This window comes from Panthera pardus, unplaced genomic scaffold (assembly GCF_024362965.1).
Source record: "Panthera pardus isolate Hobbes unplaced genomic scaffold, ASM2436296v1 HiC_scaffold_17, whole genome shotgun sequence".
In the NCBI taxonomy this organism is placed as follows: domain Eukaryota; kingdom Metazoa; phylum Chordata; class Mammalia; order Carnivora; family Felidae; genus Panthera; species Panthera pardus.
This window is the reverse complement of record NW_026526732.1, coordinates 109,023,476-109,042,832: the sequence shown is the minus strand read 5'-3', so window position 1 is coordinate 109,042,832 and position 19,357 is coordinate 109,023,476. Positions and strand designations below refer to the sequence as shown.

General features: G+C 47.5%; 1 protein-coding gene and 1 long non-coding RNA gene across 2 annotated transcripts in view; one reads left to right on the top strand and one right to left on the bottom strand.

The window, feature by feature from the left end:
* LOC109252608 (histone H2B type 1-C/E/F/G/I) overlaps positions 1-19,357 on the bottom strand; it is a 490,736-nt gene that overhangs the window by 432,433 nt on the left and 38,946 nt on the right. The window lies entirely within an intron of this gene.
* LOC109252630 (uncharacterized) lies at positions 328-4,437 on the top strand. Its single transcript, XR_002074088.2, has 2 exons — positions 328-1,640; positions 2,984-4,437. It is a non-coding gene; the product is annotated as an uncharacterized LOC109252630 (long non-coding RNA).

The window sequence follows — 19,357 nt, the reverse complement described above, 5'->3', positions numbered from 1 at the left end:
ATAGTGCTTTAAAATATTATCTCGATTGGTAAGCTTTTTGGTAGCCTTGTAAATTTTGTGCCCAAGGCAGTGCTCGCTTGCCTCACCCTAGCCCCGGCTGTGCTAAATTTATGGAAGATCCATGTCTGAGATTTACTGCAAAGTGTTGGGGGAATGAGGGTTGGGGTTATAGATTAATAAGATTGCCATCAATTGATAATTATTGAAAGGGTTAGATATGGTTATCGGATTCATTATACGATTCTCTCTTTGTATGCATACTTCTGAAGTTTTCCAAACAATTTCTGGCAAATCCAACCCCTCCGGGCCCAGGTTGAAGGTAAGGAGGAGAGAGAAAGGCAGGCGGAGCAACTAACCATAGAGGCGCAGACTCCTCCCAGGTTCCTAGAGCGGACCGGAAGTGACGCCGCGGAGGGAAGCCTAGCCGTCCCGCTCGGCGGTGGACTCGGAGGTGGCTGTGCGGCGGGGAGCTCCAGCGCAGTTGGCCGCCAGTTCTTCGATCCCGGGGCCCCAGCGGGACCCCCTCCGCGCTTCGAGGCTGCTCGAGGAGGGCCGGGCTTCGCAGCCTACAACCTGACGAGGGCGGGACGTGGGGGCAACTGTCGTGGACGTGGGTCTGGGACACGAGCTGGCCCCCACGGTCCCTTTCCTCGCTTGGGAAGCGGCCGGCGCGGGGCAAGGCACGGAAGGGCCTCTCCTCGGCCTTTGGGAGCGAACCGAGTGCGCGGATGACCGGGCCGAGAGGCGACTCTGGCCCGGGAGCCGAAGGCACCTCCCCGCCCCACCAGGGGAAGTCCCTCCGGAGCAGTGTGGCCTTTTCCCTGCGGAGGAGGGTTCGGGGTCTTGAGCGGCAGGTGCTGGAGTTTACTGCCCCGGATAACAGCATCTTCTGGAAGAGTATTCCGTGGGAGGCGAAAATGGGGCTGCGTTCAGGGACCGACGATTCCGGGCATCAGATGAGTACGAGATGGTAGTTATGGGGCGGGGGTTGGGGGTACAGGTGGTCATCACTACTGCAGCCCCTCTGTCTCAACAGCCGGCCTCGACCTTGAGATCATCTGAAGTGTCCATGTGCGGACGGTGGTGGTCACCCCTGGCTGCCTTCCGAGCCCCCTCTTTATTCCGGGCAGAAGCCCTTTCTTTGACGCGGTGCCTGGTGGAGACATTGTGGCTTAACCGGCACTTAATCCGTTGGCCCAGGGAAATTTACCAGCACGGTACTGAGTCACAAACTTGGGTCATGCAAGCAACGAGTAGAGGGAAAGAATCTTACCTCTTTTTATCGAATTTGAAGAACGCCGCGATATTTTTCTCGGTTTAAGCAGAGTTTTCTTCAGCAAAGGTGGAATCCGTGTAAGGATTTCCTGGCACTGTTAGGAGCTCGGTGATGGAATTTTAGTATCTTTTCTGTCAGGAGTTAATGTGGAAATCCAGCGATGTTCTTGAAAGCTCTAGTGATTGGGGAAAAAATGACCTTTGTTCTGTTGCAGTAATGACAACAACAGGTGGAGGGATTGTATGCCAGCTGCTGCCGAACCGGTTTACACGTGTGTTCCTTCATCCTCACAACCCTGAGCGACAGATGCTTTTGTTAAATCCATTTTTCACGCTGGTGAAGCCAAGGCCCAGAGTTTAACTCGGTGAGTAGCTCCAGATCCTATCGCTAGTAAGTGGCAGAACCAAGGGTTTGAATTCCTGTCCGTCTGACATCAAAGCCTGTGTTTTTTTACTGTGAAGCCAGTGGGGTGCTTCTGCTATAGGCTCTCTCTCTTTTTTTTTTTTTTTTTAATTTTTTAAACGTTTTTTTAAAATTTATTTTTTGAGAGGGACAGAGACAGAGTGAGCGAGGGAGGGGCAGGGAGAGAGGGAGTCACAGAATGTGAAGCAGGCTCCAGGCTCTGAGCTGTCAGCACAGATCCCGATGCGGGGCTGGAACTCACGAACCGTGAGATCATGACCTGAGCCGAAGTCGGATGCTTAATCGACTGAGCCGCAGGCGCCCCTTATATATTTGTTTTTGAAAACCCAATTTATTCATGTGTTTCAAAATGAAAATAATAAAGAAGGTACACAGTAAAGTCTCACTCCTATCCTCCCTCCCATCCACGCCACTCCCTTCCCCGGCACAGCAAACAGGGAACTGTTTTTGTTAGTGTTTTTAGTTGTCTCTCCAGAATTCCTTTGTGGAAATACAAGCAAATACAAAGATATGTTATTTTCACTCTTTCTTATATGTTATGTGACACTCGCTTTTTTCCACTTAATGTTATATCTTAGAGATTTCCATATTAGTAAAGAAAGTTTATTTATTTATGAATAAACTATTATGATACATTAGGTATATATTTTGGTCTTCCTCCATGGTTCTTGGCTCGTAGCTCCCAAAACCTTTGTCATTTCCTAAGAGACTAGAGTAAGAGGGGCGTCTTTGGTTATAATATTTGGTGTTACACTTGGTTCCTGAAATAGCTTTTGAGTGCTAAATGTGAAAAGAGTATCTTTTATTATTCATCACAAACTTCTTTCAGCCACACCTGAGCCTATGTTAATGAAGTGACTTTTTTGGAAAGCTCTAGGAACCGGATTTTGAGATTAGAGTATTGGAACTTTCAGCTCTACCCCCTGACCTCCAGGAAGGGAATGGGGCTGGAAGTTGAATCGACCACCAGTGGCCAACGCCTACATGCTGTGCTGTCTGTCTTGTATCCAAATTTGTTTCTCCTTTGGTTTCCGCCACCGTAATAGCTAGAGCCAGAAAGTCTTTCCTTCCCCAACTCCCTTGTAGTTGGAGTAGCTGGCATGTGACGTGGGTCTGACCATTGAGATTCAAGTGGAAATCACTTGTGAGGGGCTTCTAGAAACATTTCTTTAAAGGGAGTGACTTCTCTAAAGAGAGTGAAGTCTTTGCAAAGGTGGAGGGTGACCTGGCCGTCATGCTCCATCACCTCCTTGGCCTGTGCTTTGCTCTCTATCTGGAATGCAGACAGGATTCCGGGAGGAACAGAAGCGCTCACGGGTCTATGACGACGAAAGCCACAGGACGACGGCGGTTAAGCAAGAAGACAGAAGGTGGTTGGGAACTTCGTGGCTTTCTTGAACAGTGGTGCCGGCCCTAGATGATTTACCTGAGGACTTCTTGATAAATGACATACTTACCCCAGAGAAAAACTAGACTTTTCTGTCGCAGTGAGTCCCATCCTAACTGACCACCCGGCAGGTAAGTAGTAGCCCCTGCTGTGTGCCACTGCCCTTGTCACCACGTTACGTACTAGCCCAGAAAGTCCTCATAATGATCTCCTGAGATAGACCAGACGTTCTCCAAGCGCGGTCCCCGGGCCAACAGCGTTAGCATGACCTGGAAACTCGTTGGAAATGCAAATTTGGGTGCCTGACCCCAGACCTTCTGAATGAGACTCTGGGAGCAAGGGTCCAGCAATCTGTTTTAACAAGCCTTCCAGGTGATTCTCATGCATACTGAAGCTCGACAGATTCATCTCTGTAGATAGACTACTGTCCCCATTTTACACATAAGTAGACTGAGCCGAACTTAAGTGACTTGCCAGTGTCCTAAAACTAGTAAGACGAACTACTAGTGCTTCTGTAATGACTACGTTACATCCCATGTTAAGAACTCCTATTCTAGAGAAGTGATCTCCAGAATTTGAAAGCATACCCCTTTGAAAGATAATAGATAATGCACCCCCTTGAACATTTTTACATTGACACATAAAATTCTCCATCATAAGTTTAAACGATGGTAAAGAATATGATTGCCAGATTGTAAATGATGGCATTTTAAAATGTGTTCTGACACTCACCTAAATTAAAAAAAAATTTTTTTTAATGTTTACTTATTTTTGAGAGAGAGAGAGAGAGAGAGACACAGAGCACAAGTGGGGGAGGGCAGAGAGAGAGGGAGACACAGAAGCAGAAGCAGGCTCCAGGCTCCGAGCTCCGAGCTGTCAGCACAGAGCCCGATGCGGGGCTTGAACTCACAAGCTGTGGGATCATGACCTGAGCCGAAGTCAGACACTTAACCGACTGAGCCACCCAGGCTCCCCTAACACTCTCCTAAATTTATCCAGTGGAATCTAAATACCATAGTGATGATTATTTTAAATGAACTATCATCCCTTTATTTATTTAAGTTTATATATTTTGATAGCACCAGCGGGGGAGGGGGAGAGAGAATCCCAAGTAGGCTCCACACTCTCAGTGTAGAGGCGACTTGGGCCGATCCCATGAACCATGAGATCGTGACCTGAGAGGAGTCAAGAGTCAGATGCCTGACCAACCGAGCCACCCAGGCGCCCCAACTATCATCCATTGAAAAAAATAATTTGCTTTAACATCTGAAATTTTACATCCTCGTCTTTTGTGCCTGAACTTGTATTTTCATTCGCCACCCCACACAAATAAATTCTACTGTAACGTGGCTGTTTTGGGTCTACCCTGTCTTCTCTGCAATAAAATAGTATAAACAGTGAACTTAATTTTTTTAAAAAGTTCCATTGACCATAATAACTTTAAGAGTTCATTTGCTCTCAGCATTAAGTTATAATTTTTATTAGTGTAAAATCAAGTCATTGTGGATATATTTGATTATTAACTTATTTGATAGGTTAATAAAGTAAAATTGAGTTGCAAATTCACTCTTAATGAGATGGATGTGGCTAAGATATTCTAATTAATGCACGTATCTGTGGATGAATATTCCTCATTGCAAGAATGGGACAAGTTCAGTATCAATTTTATGTCTCTTTTCGTTACTGTAGATGAGAGACTATATCAGTTTACGTGAATCAGTAGGTAGGAATTCAAGGATTTTGAAGTGGGAATGCTATTCTAATTTTTCCGACGCCTGTGTTACATGCCCACATCACATTATGCGTCATAAGATTGTTACTCTGATTCTGACAGCTGGGTTAGACCCTCCTCACTTCTGTGCAAAGCAAATAGGGTAGAAACCATTTTGTTACAAGTCACGGAAGGCTCACTTGCTCACCGACGCCGTCATTTCAGGGTCCTCTCACGAGACGTCTTGAGGAGGCTGTGCCTCTTGGGTCGGTGTGAAGGGCGTGACTCGGGACGGCTGGGTGGAGGGGGCTGTGACGAAAGGGAAGGTGGGAAAGCAGCAGGTTGCGGGCAGATCGGTCACGAGCCTCGTGGGAATCCACGGTCACAAGCCGGTTCCTTTACAGTGTCTGTGGCCACGTGTTCCCAGGGGGGCACGTGTGTCCGGGTTCGAAAACTCCGGGAGCTGGGAGAGAGCTCTCGGAATCATCGCTGTTGTTCTACAGAGTTTAAACGGATAGATCCCTTCGGGTTTGAAGTCTCTCGCTTGGGAAGTACGCGTTTCTGCAAAGAACAACACGGAGCCAGCCTGCAAATCGCGAATTGTACTCGCGGCGTCAGTACGCTGCTGAGAGGTGATTGGTCTCATTTGAGTATCTCGGGGGCATCTTCAGCCTTCACGTATTTCAGGTAAATATTCACATGGTCTGAATACGTCCTAAATTCTGCAGACCTCTTGGCCCGGTAGCAGCAGTCACCGGCCAGTTCTTGAGTTCTGAGGGAGTAACCTTCACGTCACTTAGGACTTCTGGCCTCGCCTCCGAAGGGGGTTTCTGTGGACTCCGCACGAGGGGAAGTGAGTTGGGAATCACAGGTGCTCGGCCCGTCTCATTCTTTGCTGGCCCCACAGCCTCCTGCAGTTTCTCCTGTGTCTGTACGAACTTGCTTTTCTCTCATCCGTCACTACACGGATTCATTTCCCTTTTTTTATTGTGGAAAGAACACTTAACGTGAACCCTGCCCTCTTAAACGTACAATAGATGGTCGTTGGCCGGAGGTCCGTGTTGCGCAGCACGTTTCCGGAGCTTGATATGTTCCTTGACTGGAACCGTGTCTGTGGTAACTCCGTATGGCCCCCGGCAACCCCCGTCCTACTCTGATTCTGTGAATTTGACTCGACTATATTCCTCAAATCGCGGAATCATGCAGTATTTGTCCTCAAGTGGCTTATTTCACTTGGCATGCTATCCTCAGGGTTCATCCGTGTGGTGGAATAGTGCGCGGTGCCACTGTCTTAGGGCTGGATGACCTCGCGTTGTCTGCAGAGACCAGGTTTTCTTTATCTGCTTGAAAGTCTAGGTGGTGTTCACACCTGGGCTACTCTGATCGTTGTTGCAGTGGCCACGGGAGTCTAATCTCTCTTCCACACCCTGATTTCGTCTCTTTCGGAGAAATCCCAGAAGTGGGGTGGCTACCGCGTGATAGTTCCGCTTCTAATATTTTGAGAAGATGCCTTCCTGTTTTCATAGCAGCTGCATCATTTCCTTCCTACCAACAGGGTGCGGGTGTTCTGTTTTCCCCACATCTTCACCAGCACCGTTGTCCTTTTTTTTTGTCTTGTTTTTTTGATGATAGCCATCCTCACAGGTATGAGGTAGCATCTCATTGTGGTTGTGTGTGTGTGTGTGTGTGTGTGTGTGTGTGTGGTTTCAATTTGCATTCCCCTGATGATTAATGCCATTGAGCATCTTTTCATATACTTGTGGGCCATTTATATATCTTCTTTGGAGAAATGTCTTTTCAAGTCTTTAGCCCATTTTTTAATTGGACTACTAGTTTTTTGTTTTATTTATTGCTATTGAGCTGTAGCAGTTCCTTACGTATTTAGAGAATTACCCCTTATCAGATACATGGTTTGCAAATATTTTCTCCCATTCTGCAGGTTGTCTTTTTGCTGTGTTGGTTGTTTCCTTTGCTGTGCAGGGCATCTTAAGTTGATGTAGTCCCACTTGTCAGCTTTGGCTTTTGTTGCCTGAGCCTTTGGTGCCTTATCGATGAAATCCTTGCCAAAACCAATGTCATGAAGCTTTCTCCTGTGTTTTTTTTTGTAGCAGTTTTAAAATCTCACGCCTTACATATAAGTTTTTACTGTATGTTGTTTGTTTTTTATATGTGGTGTAAGATAAGAGTCCAGTTTCATTCTTTTGCGTGTGAATGTTCAGTTTTCCATCACCATTTGTCGAAGAGACTATCCTTTCTCCATCTTGTATTCTTGTTGAAGATCGGCGGACCGTAGATGCATGGCTTTATTCCTGGATTCTCCACTCTGTTCTTTGGTCTGTATGTCTTTTTATGCCATTACTGTACTCTTGATGACTGTGTCTCTGTAGTATTTTTGAAACCAGGAAGTGTGATGCCTCTGGCTTTGTTCTTCTCAAGATCGGTCTGACTCTTTAGGGTCCTTTGTGCTTCTGTATGAATTATAGAATTGTTTTTTCAGTTTCTGTGAAAAATGCCTTTGGGATTTTGATAGGGATTACATCGATTCTGTAGATCTCTTAGGAAGTGTGGCCATTGGAACAATATTAAGGTTTCCACCCAATAGGAAGTCTGTTTGTAAGTTCTTTGTTTCATCTTTGTTTTGTAGTTTTCAGTGTACAGGTGTTTTATCTCCTCAGTTAAGTTTTTTCCTGAGTATTCTTTTTTGTAATAAGCTGCATTGTTTACCTAATTTCCTTTTTGTAGAGTTTGTTATTTGTGTCTAGTAGCACACATGAGTTTTGTGGGCTGATATCATATCCTGTAATTTTATTGAATTCATCTGTTCTAACAGTTTAAAGTTTTTTTAATGTTTATTCATTTTTGAGAGAGAGAGCACAGGTGGCGGGGGGGGGGGGGGGGGGCAGAGGGAGGGAGGGAGGGAGGGAGACACAGAATCCGAAGCAGGCTCCAGGCTCCGAGCTGTCAGCCCAGAGCCTGATGTGGGGCTCAAACCCACAGACCATGAGATCGTGACCTGAGCCGACGTCGGACACTTAACTGACTGAGCCACCCAGGGGCCCCTATTCTAACACTTTTTAAAATGGAGTCTTTAAAATTTTTCTCCATATTAGATCATGTCTGCTGTAAACAGGGATCATTTTACTTCTTCATTTCTGATTCGTATGCCTTTTCTTTCTCTTTCTTGCCTAATGGCTCTGACTGGGGCTTTGGGTACTGTGATGACCAGAGGTGGCAAGAGTGGCCATCCTTGCCCTGTTCCTGATCTTAGAGGGAATCTTTCATTTATTCACCTTTGACAGTGATGTTAGCTGTGGGCTCATATTTGATCTTTATTACGTTTAGGCACATCCTTCTGAACCTAGTTGGTCGAGAGGTTTTATCATGAGAGGTTGTTGAGTCTTGTCAGATGCTTTTCTGCACCTCTTAATTAGTCCTTTGTTCGGTTAATGTGTTGTATCAGGTATTCACTGACTCTGGTATGTTGAAGGTGATGAATATCCTTGCAAACCCAGCAAGAGTGTGTCCCAAATCTACTAGTTTTGGTGAGTCGAGTTCTGTGATCCCCGAGGATGAAGAAACCTTTTAGTTTTTGATTTCTTAAAAAGGGAATTTGGTGGGGGTGGGGGGTGGGGACTCAGTCAGTTGACTGTCCAACTCTTGATTTTGGCTTAGGTCATGATCCCAGCCAGGGATGGTGGACGAGCCCCGCGTAGGTCTGTGCACTGAGCATGGGGCCTGCGTGAGATGCTCTCTGTCCCTCTGCCCTCCTCCACTCACTCGTGCTCTCTGTCTCAAAAGAAAAAGTCGGGGGCGGTGGGGGGGTTGTCCTTGCATTGTTGCTAGTTGGTGGGTGTGTGGGGAGAAGGAGATCCAGGGTTTCTCGCTCCAGAAATACCATCTTCCTTCGTGTACCTTGACCAAGTCAGCCAGCTCCTGGAGCGCGGCCCAGGTGCTCGTGGTGGACTTTTATCCCCGCTGGCCACCTGGCTCCAGGGACCGCCCCCTGCTGGTGCTGTGGCCGTCCCGGAAGCTCAGCTAGTTCCTCGCAAAGCAGCTCTGCCTCTCGACGGGTCCAGTTTTGGCGATCCCACTTGTGATTTATCATTTCTGAGCGCTGGTGCAGTCATTCTGTGACGGGCCCGTTCATTCACCCGGTATTACAGGTGACTGCGTGCCAGACTGTTCTAGGCGAGGGGGACCCACACGAGGTCCCTGCGCCCGGTGACCTTACGGGCCGGTGGGAGGAAACAAAAAGTAACCTTTCCGCTGGAAAAGAGCCATGAAGCAACATCAAGTGGAGTCAGCGGACGGAGGAGGAGGAAGGACGGCAAAGGCCCCTGAGCGAAGGACTGCATGTCAAACAACACTGACACGGAAGTGCTCATGCGGGGAGGTGGGCACTTAAGAGACTCCATCATTGCCTTGGCCTCGTATTTTGGACGCCTGGATCTCAGTTGCTTAGTGGGGATAGAGAAGCCAGGAAGGGGGGTGGGGGCGGGGGGGGGGTCCGGAAGTCTTCCCCGCACTCCCACTCCGGCGTTGTGACACTTCCCCTGCCCCCAGCCCCGAATCTGTCAGCCGCTCGCCACTTACTCAGTGACCCTGACGTCGCTCTCAGTCGCGTCTGGACTCGTTCACAAGCGTGGGGTCTCCTCCTCCTTCCAGAGCAGAAAAAGGGACACTGACAAAGGATGGCTTTGTGTTGAGCGAGTGCCAGAGGAAGAGAACATGAGATCATGCACTGTGCTGGCAGAGGCAGGTTAGATCGAAATGCTGGGTCCGTAAGGATTTCCCCACTTTATGATGTCACCCCGTGGGCCACCAATGAGCAGGCACAGTGGCCTGTGTTCTCAGTCTCCGACTGGTCCTTCTGTCCACTTCCTCACCAGAGCCGGGTTCTCTCCCGGTGACCCCGCTCCCCCTGCTGGCTCCTCCCCAGTGTGTTAGCCCCTTGCTCCTCCTCACCTCTTCCAGACTGTTCTCTCCCCCTCCGTAAAAACTCCTAGCCTGGAAGCTTTTCCCCAGGACTTGGCCACACCTTCTCCTTATTTTTGCTGTCATCTACAGCCTGTTGGGATAAGTCCTCCCGTTTTTTGAAAATGTAAGCCCTTGGAGTACTCTCACTCTGATACGACCCCTGGCGTGATTCTTGGTGAGGTTAGTACCTGGGAAGGCCGTTCCCAGTACTCCTGGCCTCCCAGCTCCCTGGTCGCTCATCCCGTGATCTTGTCTCCGCCCCTTCCTCGCAGCCCCTCATACGGCCCAGGCTCAGACCAGGGCTTTCCAACCTGAGCCTCGGCTCACGGCCATAAATCTGTCTTGCGTGTAGACTGTACGTGCGCGTGTGTATAGTCTGGACGTTTTGTAACCTACTACTTGCCTTTGCTACTTACAAGTAAAAGGTAGAAAGTACCAAATGTGTGTTTACTCATATTTAAATAAATTTTAAAAACTCCAAAACGAACAACGGACGCACAAAGTCAGAAAGGTTCGGTGTGACCTCCAGAGCCGATCTGTCTGTCACAGTGTCTTGCTGCTGAGAGCTGCAGGTTTAAAACTGCCTTAGACATGGTTAGACCCTCAAGCGTCTCGCTCTGTCCGTGACCTCTTCCCACTCATCCCCTCTCAGGCCTCAGCTCTATCAGCCCCCTGACCCCAGGGCACCTGTGTCCACTCCCCCCTCCCCCCGTGTTGCCCACCCCCCTCGTCACGTCCTCGCTTCCCTCCTTACCCGACGCCATTAGAGCCACCCTCTTGCACACCCCCTCGACCCACCTGCCTCATCAATACTCGTATGCAATGCCAACCCATCAAAAATCTGCATTTCTGTTTATTCACTGCCTACACCCATACAGTGAATGAAACTGGAAGAAATCAGGCTGACTTGTCTAGCTGTAAACTCATGACCATAAACCTTGAGTGAGCCCTTCGTGCTGCCCCGTGACCCACACCATTCCCCAGCCCTCTCTTCTAGGTAACTTCTCACCTGTCACCGTCTCCAGAACCTCCTGCCCCGTGCTCACCTCGGCCAGGACCTTGCCGTCTCTTCCTCTGAGAAAATAGAAGGCGTTTTCCACACAGTCTCATGACCTCATCTATGACCTCACGGGTGTGTGTTCTGCCTTTCTTCCTAGTTACCGTGGGTAATTTGCTCATCCTCTCATCTGGGGCTAGCCTCGGGAATATTGCCGTCTCCCTCAGGTTACCAGGCTCTCTTCTGCGTGTTAAAAACAAAAGACCTTTTGATCCCACAAGCTCTTCAAAGACTTGTCTATTGTTATTGTGTCCGTCCGTCCTCTGTCCGTTCTTCCAGGGGGCCTCCTCTTCCATCCGTCTTTCTGATGAGCTCTGTCGTTCCATTCAAACAGTGTCTGTCAAGGTCGCAATGACCTTTTCATTGATGAATTAAGGATCCATTTTCATTCCTCACCTTACTTGTCTTATCGATGACATTTGGCACAGACATTTCCTCCTTCTTGAAACATTTTCTTATGGCTTCAGGGACACCTCTCACATTTGGTCTCTTCCTATTTCACTGGCTACTTCTTCCCGGTCATCTTCGTTGGGTACTTCTGTCCCTGGGTCTCTAAATCCTGGAAAGCCTAGGATCATTCCTAGGAGCCTAGGAGCTCAGTCCTAGGATCGTTTCTCTCCTTGGGCCACACTGAAACTCACTTACTCGCGATGGTTTTAATTCCCATGTCTCCTGGGGCCCCTGGGTGGCTCAGTCGGTTAAGCGGCCGACTTCGGCTCAGGTCATGATTTCACAGTCCGTGAGTTCGAGCCCCACGTCGGGCTCTGTGCTGACAGCTCAGAGCCTGGAGCCTGTTTCAGATTCTGTGTCTCCCTCTCTCTGACCCTCCCCCGTTCATGCTCTGTCTCTCTCTCTGTCTCAAAAATAAACGTTAAAAAAAAATTATAAAAAAAAAAAATTCCCACGTCTCCTGACATTTCTCAGATTTAAATCCCTGTGTCTCTACCCTGGACCTCCTTCTTAATCCCCATGCGAGTATATACCATCACCTAACATCCTTGGAGGTCAAAAAGGTATGTCTGATGTAACATGTCCGAAATCAAAGTGCTTCTCACCCCCTTGTGCCTGCAACTTGATCTCACCCATATCAGCAAAAAGCAACGTGGTCCTTACAGATCTGAATCCAAAACCTTGATCTCATTCCTGACTCACGTGTCTAATCCATCACTAAGCCCAGTGGCTCTACCTGCCAAGTAAACCCAGTGGGAGACTGGCAGCGCCCTCCTCAATAAGCACATGCTCCAGACCACCATGATGTCATACGGTGTCCCTATCGCAGTAGCTCCCTGCGTCCCTTGCTTAAACCTTGCCCAGTAGTCTAATCATAAAACAGCAACTGAGTGAATCCATAGAAATGTGAGTCCGACCTTATTTCTCTGCTGCAATGGCTTCTCGGAATAAAAACCAAATTCTTTAATGTTACTGCTGGATCCTCCAGTCTGGCCCTCATCACCTTGGTGATGTCCTCTCTGTCTCCACTCCAGCCGCATGCTGGCCTCCTTGCTGGAAGTGATACACGACTTCATTGTCATATGTATTCACACAGGTTGCACACAGTTTGGACATGGGGGTTGGGTAAGCTTCCAACCGAAGCTTGGGCCTTGAAGGATAGATTCACACTGGCTGATGAGGGAAGAGAAGCAGGGGGACCAGGTAGATGGGGACGAGCAGAGCCCAGGGGCTGCACCACTCTTGGGAGATCTCCCTATGGTAACCATATTTGTTTGCAGACCAACACCAGGCATCTGGAACAGTGTAGGCACCGCAGGGGGTAGTCAAGACATATCCGCTTACTAAGGGAATGAGATACTTGGATGGTACTTAGTGGGCAATGGGACAGGTTTCAATGGAGCCCATACCGGAACTCTTGCCTATACAGGATTTGGGAAACAGTATGGTGAACTTTTTTTGGCAGAGAGGCTGAATTTTTGGAGGAAGTAGACAGAAATAAAGCTGGAGAGATAGGGTGAAGCTAGATTAAGGAAGGGCTTGGATGCTACTCAAAGGATTACATCACATGTGCTGGGGAGATTTTAGGAAGCTTCTAAGCGGAAGGACCTGATAAAGTTATGGGAGGAGAGGCTGTTAGTCTGAGGTCTGGATTGGTGGGGATGACAGCCGACCCGGGAGAGGTGTTAGAAGGCAGTATTACAGAATGTCGGGCATGACATGGGCATACGGTATTTGTTAAATAAGGAATTAAACTGTGGAAGGGTTATTGGGGCCAGGATGGGAGATTCAAGAAAGTTTTAGGAATGAGGGATCATTAGGAATTTTTTTTGAAGGGTAAGGAGTTAATCTGGAGAGTCTGGGGAAACTCCCCCCTGCCCCTTCCCTTTCTTAGGTGATGCCTTTCCAGCGGTGGTTTAGCATGAAGACACCGAGCAGAGACAGGGTCCTCAGCTGTCATTTCCTGGCCAGCTCCTAGGTGTGGTGGTTTTTCCTGGTGTCCTGGGTGGAAATAGAGCTGCCTGGAAATAGAGCCTTGTCAGCACGCTCTTCGAAGTCTGGGCGCCCGGCACAAGCCAGGTGAGACGAGGTTCGACCTGCAGCCTCAAGTCCCCTCCTCCCCAGCTCCCCCACAGCCGCTCCTGCCCGCCCCCGACACCCACCCGCATTCATGGGCTCCCCTCACCTGGGGCCTGGACAGCCTGGGAGTGGGTCCTAGAGAAGGAGGGCTTCTCAGACTCTGCCATTCGTCCCTGGTTCTAGCCTCCTTAACACCGGGTGGGATTTTCATGGTCAGCGCCCTTCTTGGCTCGCTCGTTCTGCTTGAACTTTCTTTGCTGGTTATTCCCTGAGGCCCAGAAACAGGGTGTTTCCTATGCGTTTATCTTCACCGTCAGGGGTAAGGACAGGCAGGAGCGAACTCTGAACGTCTTGCCCTTGGGTTAGAGGGAAGATTTTAGCTTGATGAGCTTTTTAAAAAAAACGTTGAGGAGAGTGCCAAGGAAAAGAAAAATCTAGGAGAAAACAGTGGTCTCGCAGTATGGAGGACGGTTTGGCTCACGGATCACGTTTCTGCAGTGGAGCCGTGAAGTGTCAGCACAGGCTGATCAGAAGGTCTGTCTCTCCCGCGTCTTGGGTTGGCACGTGCTCTTGTGTTCCTCTCGGTATCTACGCACTATCTGCAAACTTTGGAAGTGGCTCGGGGACCTGACCCGCCAGAAATCACCAAAAGTGTCCTTACTTCATACACCTGTCCGGCTCGGCCATCTTTCTCCTGTCTGGGGAGTGGTCATCGGGTTCTGATTGAGGAAGGTCAGTCAGCCTCCCGGGAAGTGGATAAGGCTTGTTTCTTTGGTCTTCCTTTTCCTTAGTCTCAAGTTCCGTCAGTAGTCACTTTCCTTACTTTCTCCTTTTCCTCTTTGGTTCTGAGCATTAGTGTCCCTTATGGTGCTTGCCCATGATTTCGGGATGTATGTTAAAAATTTTGTTCTTGCTTGATTTCTTCCTGCAGTTCGGTTTTGCAGTATAAACCCCAGAAGTGGGATCAAGAAGCACTCTCTGCACCAAACGCCCTTTGGACAAGGGGTAGAATGCAGAATCCGGGGAAGAATTACTTCCTTTTCTTGACAGCAGAGTGTAGAACATACCACGTAGGACCAGCTACATACTTTGTGAGGCCCGGTGCAAAATGCAGCTGTGGGGTCTCTTGGCCGAAGGTCATCAACCATTTCAAGATAGCGACGGCAGAGCAGGAGACCGAGCAGGAGGCCCCTCTGGGTGCAGGGCCCTGTGTCTCCGTCCCAGTCACACAGCTGGACGCTGTCAGCTTGGACCTTGTGTTACGGGGTGATCACAAAACCACACCTTAGTCTCTGGGCCTGTTCCACTCCTTGAAAATTAGAGACTGTCTCCACCAGAGTGATCAGTATAGTTGTTTTCTCAGGAGCCCTCTGCCTTCACAGTTCCCAGGGTTTGGGAGCTGTTGGAGTTTTAAAATCTCAACCAAGCCACATGGACACCGTCTCATCAGAAGACCCAAAACTGAGCCGAAAACCAAGCAGAGTGAACTGAACGAAGAGGGCTCCCTACCCGCAGCTGGCGATTTCTCAGCCACCCACCCCAAAGGCAGTGTCCCCGACTCTCCCCCTTGTTCTGTTCAGGTGTCTTTCTAGAACCCTGGATCAGAGGTGTGTTTCGTGGTGGAGGAAGTGAAGGGGTAGAATCGTGTGTGAAGAAGCAGAGAGGCAGTCTTGTATTTTGGTTCCTAAATTACACAGATGCCTCTTCTCCATTTTCTCTACAAATGTGCACTTACTGGGCTGTTTCGTAACAGTATTTCATTGTCTTTAACAAAGCTCTTCCTCCATCTGTGAAGTTGAAGTTTTAATAAAGATCTTCCTCCCTCTGGGAGCGTTGTGACTGATCATTTTTCCCCACAGTGTCGTTTCGGCAAATGCTGCTGGCGGGCACAGCGTCTGCGGCTGGCGGAGCCGTCTTCCTCTGGTGGAAGGGCAGTGACCGTTTGGCGCTACTCACGACACCGCTGCTGTGGGACTGCAGAGGGTCCTGGAGACTGGAGTCAGATCGCCAGGCCGGAGGCTCGCGGCCAGGCCCAGGGTGATGTGTTGGGAACACCTGACTCAGGTGTTCGGCCTGTAAAAGTGTGGATGAGATGACAGTGTTAGAGAAGTGAGAAGTGAACGTCTAGAATGTTTTAAAAGCTACAGAAATTAATCAGGAACATTTTCATCAGGACAGCTTATCAAGGAAGGGAATGGTTTTCTTTTATGGGGCACAGGAACTAGTGATTACTGAGCACTTCCTACTTGCTGTGCTACACGCAGTGTGTGTGTGTGTGTGTGTGTGTGTGTGTGTGTGTCCTCACAACTCGGTGACGTAGGGGTTATTATCTCCACTGGAACCGTGAGACACTGTGGCTGGGGGGGTACGTGGCGGAGGCAGAACTGGGAGACAAGATCGCTCTGCTGCGGTGTCCACGTGTCCGTGAACCCTTCTCTTCTCAGGGTCTCAGTAAGGGGTCGGCTTCTCTAGATCTGGGGAATCTGCTCCGAAGTCTTCCTTCCGAACGAGTCTACTCCATGGTCTTTTAAAAGCACATTTATCTTTTGATCAGGGAGTGACCACCTTTGTAGGAATCCCCTGATCTAGAGAACTGAATTCATACTGGAATCCTGATAACCAACAAGAGTGTTCACTGTTCTAAGTTTCTATCGTTTCAACCTTCCTCGTCACTAACCCTGATACAGACTGTAGGTCAGACGACTCCCATCCTGGGTAAGGAACCCTGAGCGTCCACCTTACGCTGTCAGGACGAAAGATTCTTCATCAAGTTTTATTTTTTTTAAGTATTTCATCCTTTCTCCACGTATAAAGATCCAAAGGATTGGTTGTTGTTGTTTTTTTTTTCCACTATTTCTGCATTTACTTTTTTCCTTTTTAATTATACAAGTATTACGGAGGATTGTTGCCAAAACACATAAAAAATATGGCTACAAAAATATACATATATATATTCCCACATTAAGTAAACACTTAAGCACATTTTATAGTATAGATACTGCTGGACGTTATATACATACGTATACATACATCCATTTTTTAAAAGGATTATCCATTTTTTAACTTAATGCTATTTCTTAAGCATCTTTGCTAAAAAATAATAACTATTACATTCTGAAGAGTGAAGGTTAATAAATATTTCTTGGATGAATATATAATTTCCCTGGATCACTAGCTGCTTCGAAACCCCTACTTCAGGTATCTTTGAACACTATATTGCGTCAGACAAAAAGTATTTTGTCCCTAAGAGCAAAAAAAAAAGTAATAGGGATCTCATTTTCTCCTCCTCCCTTCTAGTCCCCTCTAGTTCTCCTCCCTTCTAGCTCCTACACTTTGCTTTCATTCCCTTCTCTAGAGGTGCAGTGGGAAAGCAATTTTCAGATCCAACTCTTTCCTGGTTGGATAAACTCATCTGAAAATAAGCCACACTTGGGCCATGTGCAAAACGGGAAGTGTTATTGGTAAGCCAAGTACTGATGAAATCGAGATCTCATTTTTCCATTACCTGAAAATTGGAGCGGTAGAACAGTGGGTAAATATTTTCTCTTTTATGTAAAAAGTTAGGTAAGATAAGACTACGTTCATATTTGCAAGTATCATTAAGAAAAGGAAGGTTGTATAAGAAACTGAGGTAAAGGTGTTGGTGAGACCCGCAGAGATGGGGAAGGAGGGACCACAGACCTCAGGAACCTTCTAATACTCTCTCATTTTTCAGCCAAGTGAATATATTACTCATGCAAAAACTATATATACTGCATTGTTTCTTAAATTCTTACTGTGCTGAAATTAGTGAAAATTGTCCTTCCTTGTTTTTTAATCATGGTTTTGCATACACTGAACTGGTGTGATGGTTAATTTTATGGGTCAACTTGACTGGGCCATGGGGTTCCCAGATACCTGGTCACATATTCTGGATGTTTCCATGAGGGTGTTTTGGGGTGAGTTTAACATTTAAATCAGTAGACAGTAAACCACCTTGCCCCCCTAATGTGGGTGGGCCTCCTTCAATCAGTTGAAGGTCTGAGTAGAAAAAATGGGCCTCCCTCCCCTGAAGAAGATGGAACTCCTCTTGCCAGACGGACTTTGAGCCGGGACAGCCATTTCTTCCTGCCCTCGGACTCAGTCTGAAACATTGGCTCTTCCTGAATCCCAAGCCTGCTGGTCTTTGGACCGGAACCACACCATTGGCTCTCCTGGGCCTCCCAGTTGCTGCCTGCAGATCTGATGACTTCTCAGCCTCTATATTCACAGGAGCCAACCTATATATTCCACCCTACTCGTTCTGTTTCTCTGGAGAAGGCTAGCACAAGCAGTAAAGAGAGGATGGCCCAGGGTGAGGTGGTAGGAGTGTGGCTGGCTTGACGATTTCTGTCCAAAGACAAAACCAATCCAGAAAGCCGCAGTTTCCTCCTCAAATCAGTTTCCTGTTGAAAATAAAAGCCACCTGTGTGTCTCTTCCTTTACCCAGAAAGCCTGGGTGGGAGGAAAGAAACTTAGTTTGTTTTTCCCTCAGTGTTGCATTCCCAATATCAAGATGCATGTTGTAAAATATATACATATACACCATATATATATATATATATATATATATATATATATATATACCACATATATATGTACCATATATGTGCCATTTATGGTCTATATATATATTTATAAACTATGTATATAAACTAGTTTAAGGGATGAATTGGTAGCTATTATGTATTAGATGAAAGACTAGCATCTGTGAAGGATTGTACAGGGCTTATACACCGTGGGAGGGCAACTTGGAGGCCATCACGGAACTCTACCTGCCTCGAGGAACAACAGGAGAGGTTGGGGCTGCGTGGAAGTCGCCAGCATCACTGATGATCGGGAGGAAGTTAATACAGTCAAGTGCCTGACACAACAGGTTCGGATCTTCCTGGTGGCAGAGATGGGTTTGGGATGGTAATTTTAGATGAGCTGACTCTCTGGTGGGGAGATGTGACATAAGAGAACTTGTGCAGTGACGGAACCTGGAGTCGGTGTCGTTGGGCACCAGTCTGCACGACCTCGCTAACCGACCACTGAGAGACTGCTGTGTTTTCTCTTTAGCAGATTTCAGTTGGGGTAAAATCTTTGCCATCTGGAATCTCATTTGAGAAAAAAATAAATCTTCCACTTCCACCCGTCCTCTCTCTACCTCATTCACGGGAAAGAAAAAAGATGACAGAAACCACCTTTGGTAGGGAGGAGTCTTGCCTCTCCATGGAACGTTAGTCTTTCTCAAACCGACTTATTTCTGACCGTGAAGACACAGGAAGTTCCTTCCTTCTGCCGGGGATGGCCAGGAGCAAACGTGAAACTCAACGTTCACACTTGAAATTCAAGGCCGCTCATGAAAATGATGCACTGAGCTGCCCCAGGATCAGAGAACGTTCCAATGTGGAATCTCGATGTTTGATCTCAAAACATAGAAGCAATTTAGCTATCAGGACAAATTTTATCTGATGTTAAATCTGATTTCGGGGTTTCTGCTAAGGACTGCTACAAAAGAAGTGTGTGAGTTTCTTCTTAGGGGAAAGATGACTAATCTATCCAGAGGCAAAGAGACTTCTTAATTCAGCAGGCATTTACGTGAGATAAGGGTTATTGTCTCCATTTAACAAAGGAAGAAATCAAGGCTCAGAGAGGCCACGGGAAAGCCAGAATTAGAACATTGGTTGTTGTCATGGTCTTTCCAATCATCTGGTCCTATGCGTTTTAGAGAACAGAATTTAGTAGTCCGGCATTTCAACGGATGGGGAGAATATGGACATTCAGTAATATGGTGTTGAGATTACTGGTAATCCTCTGGAAATAAGGTAGAGTTAGATCTGTATCTCGCATATTAAAACACAGGGAAAAATCAGACACCTCGGAGATCTAGATACAAAAAAAAAATCATGACCATGGTAGAAGAAATGGCGTTCCTCTGTCACTCGCTCTTGTAGCAGGAAAAGGCACATGCAAGTCAGACATTGAACCAGAAGG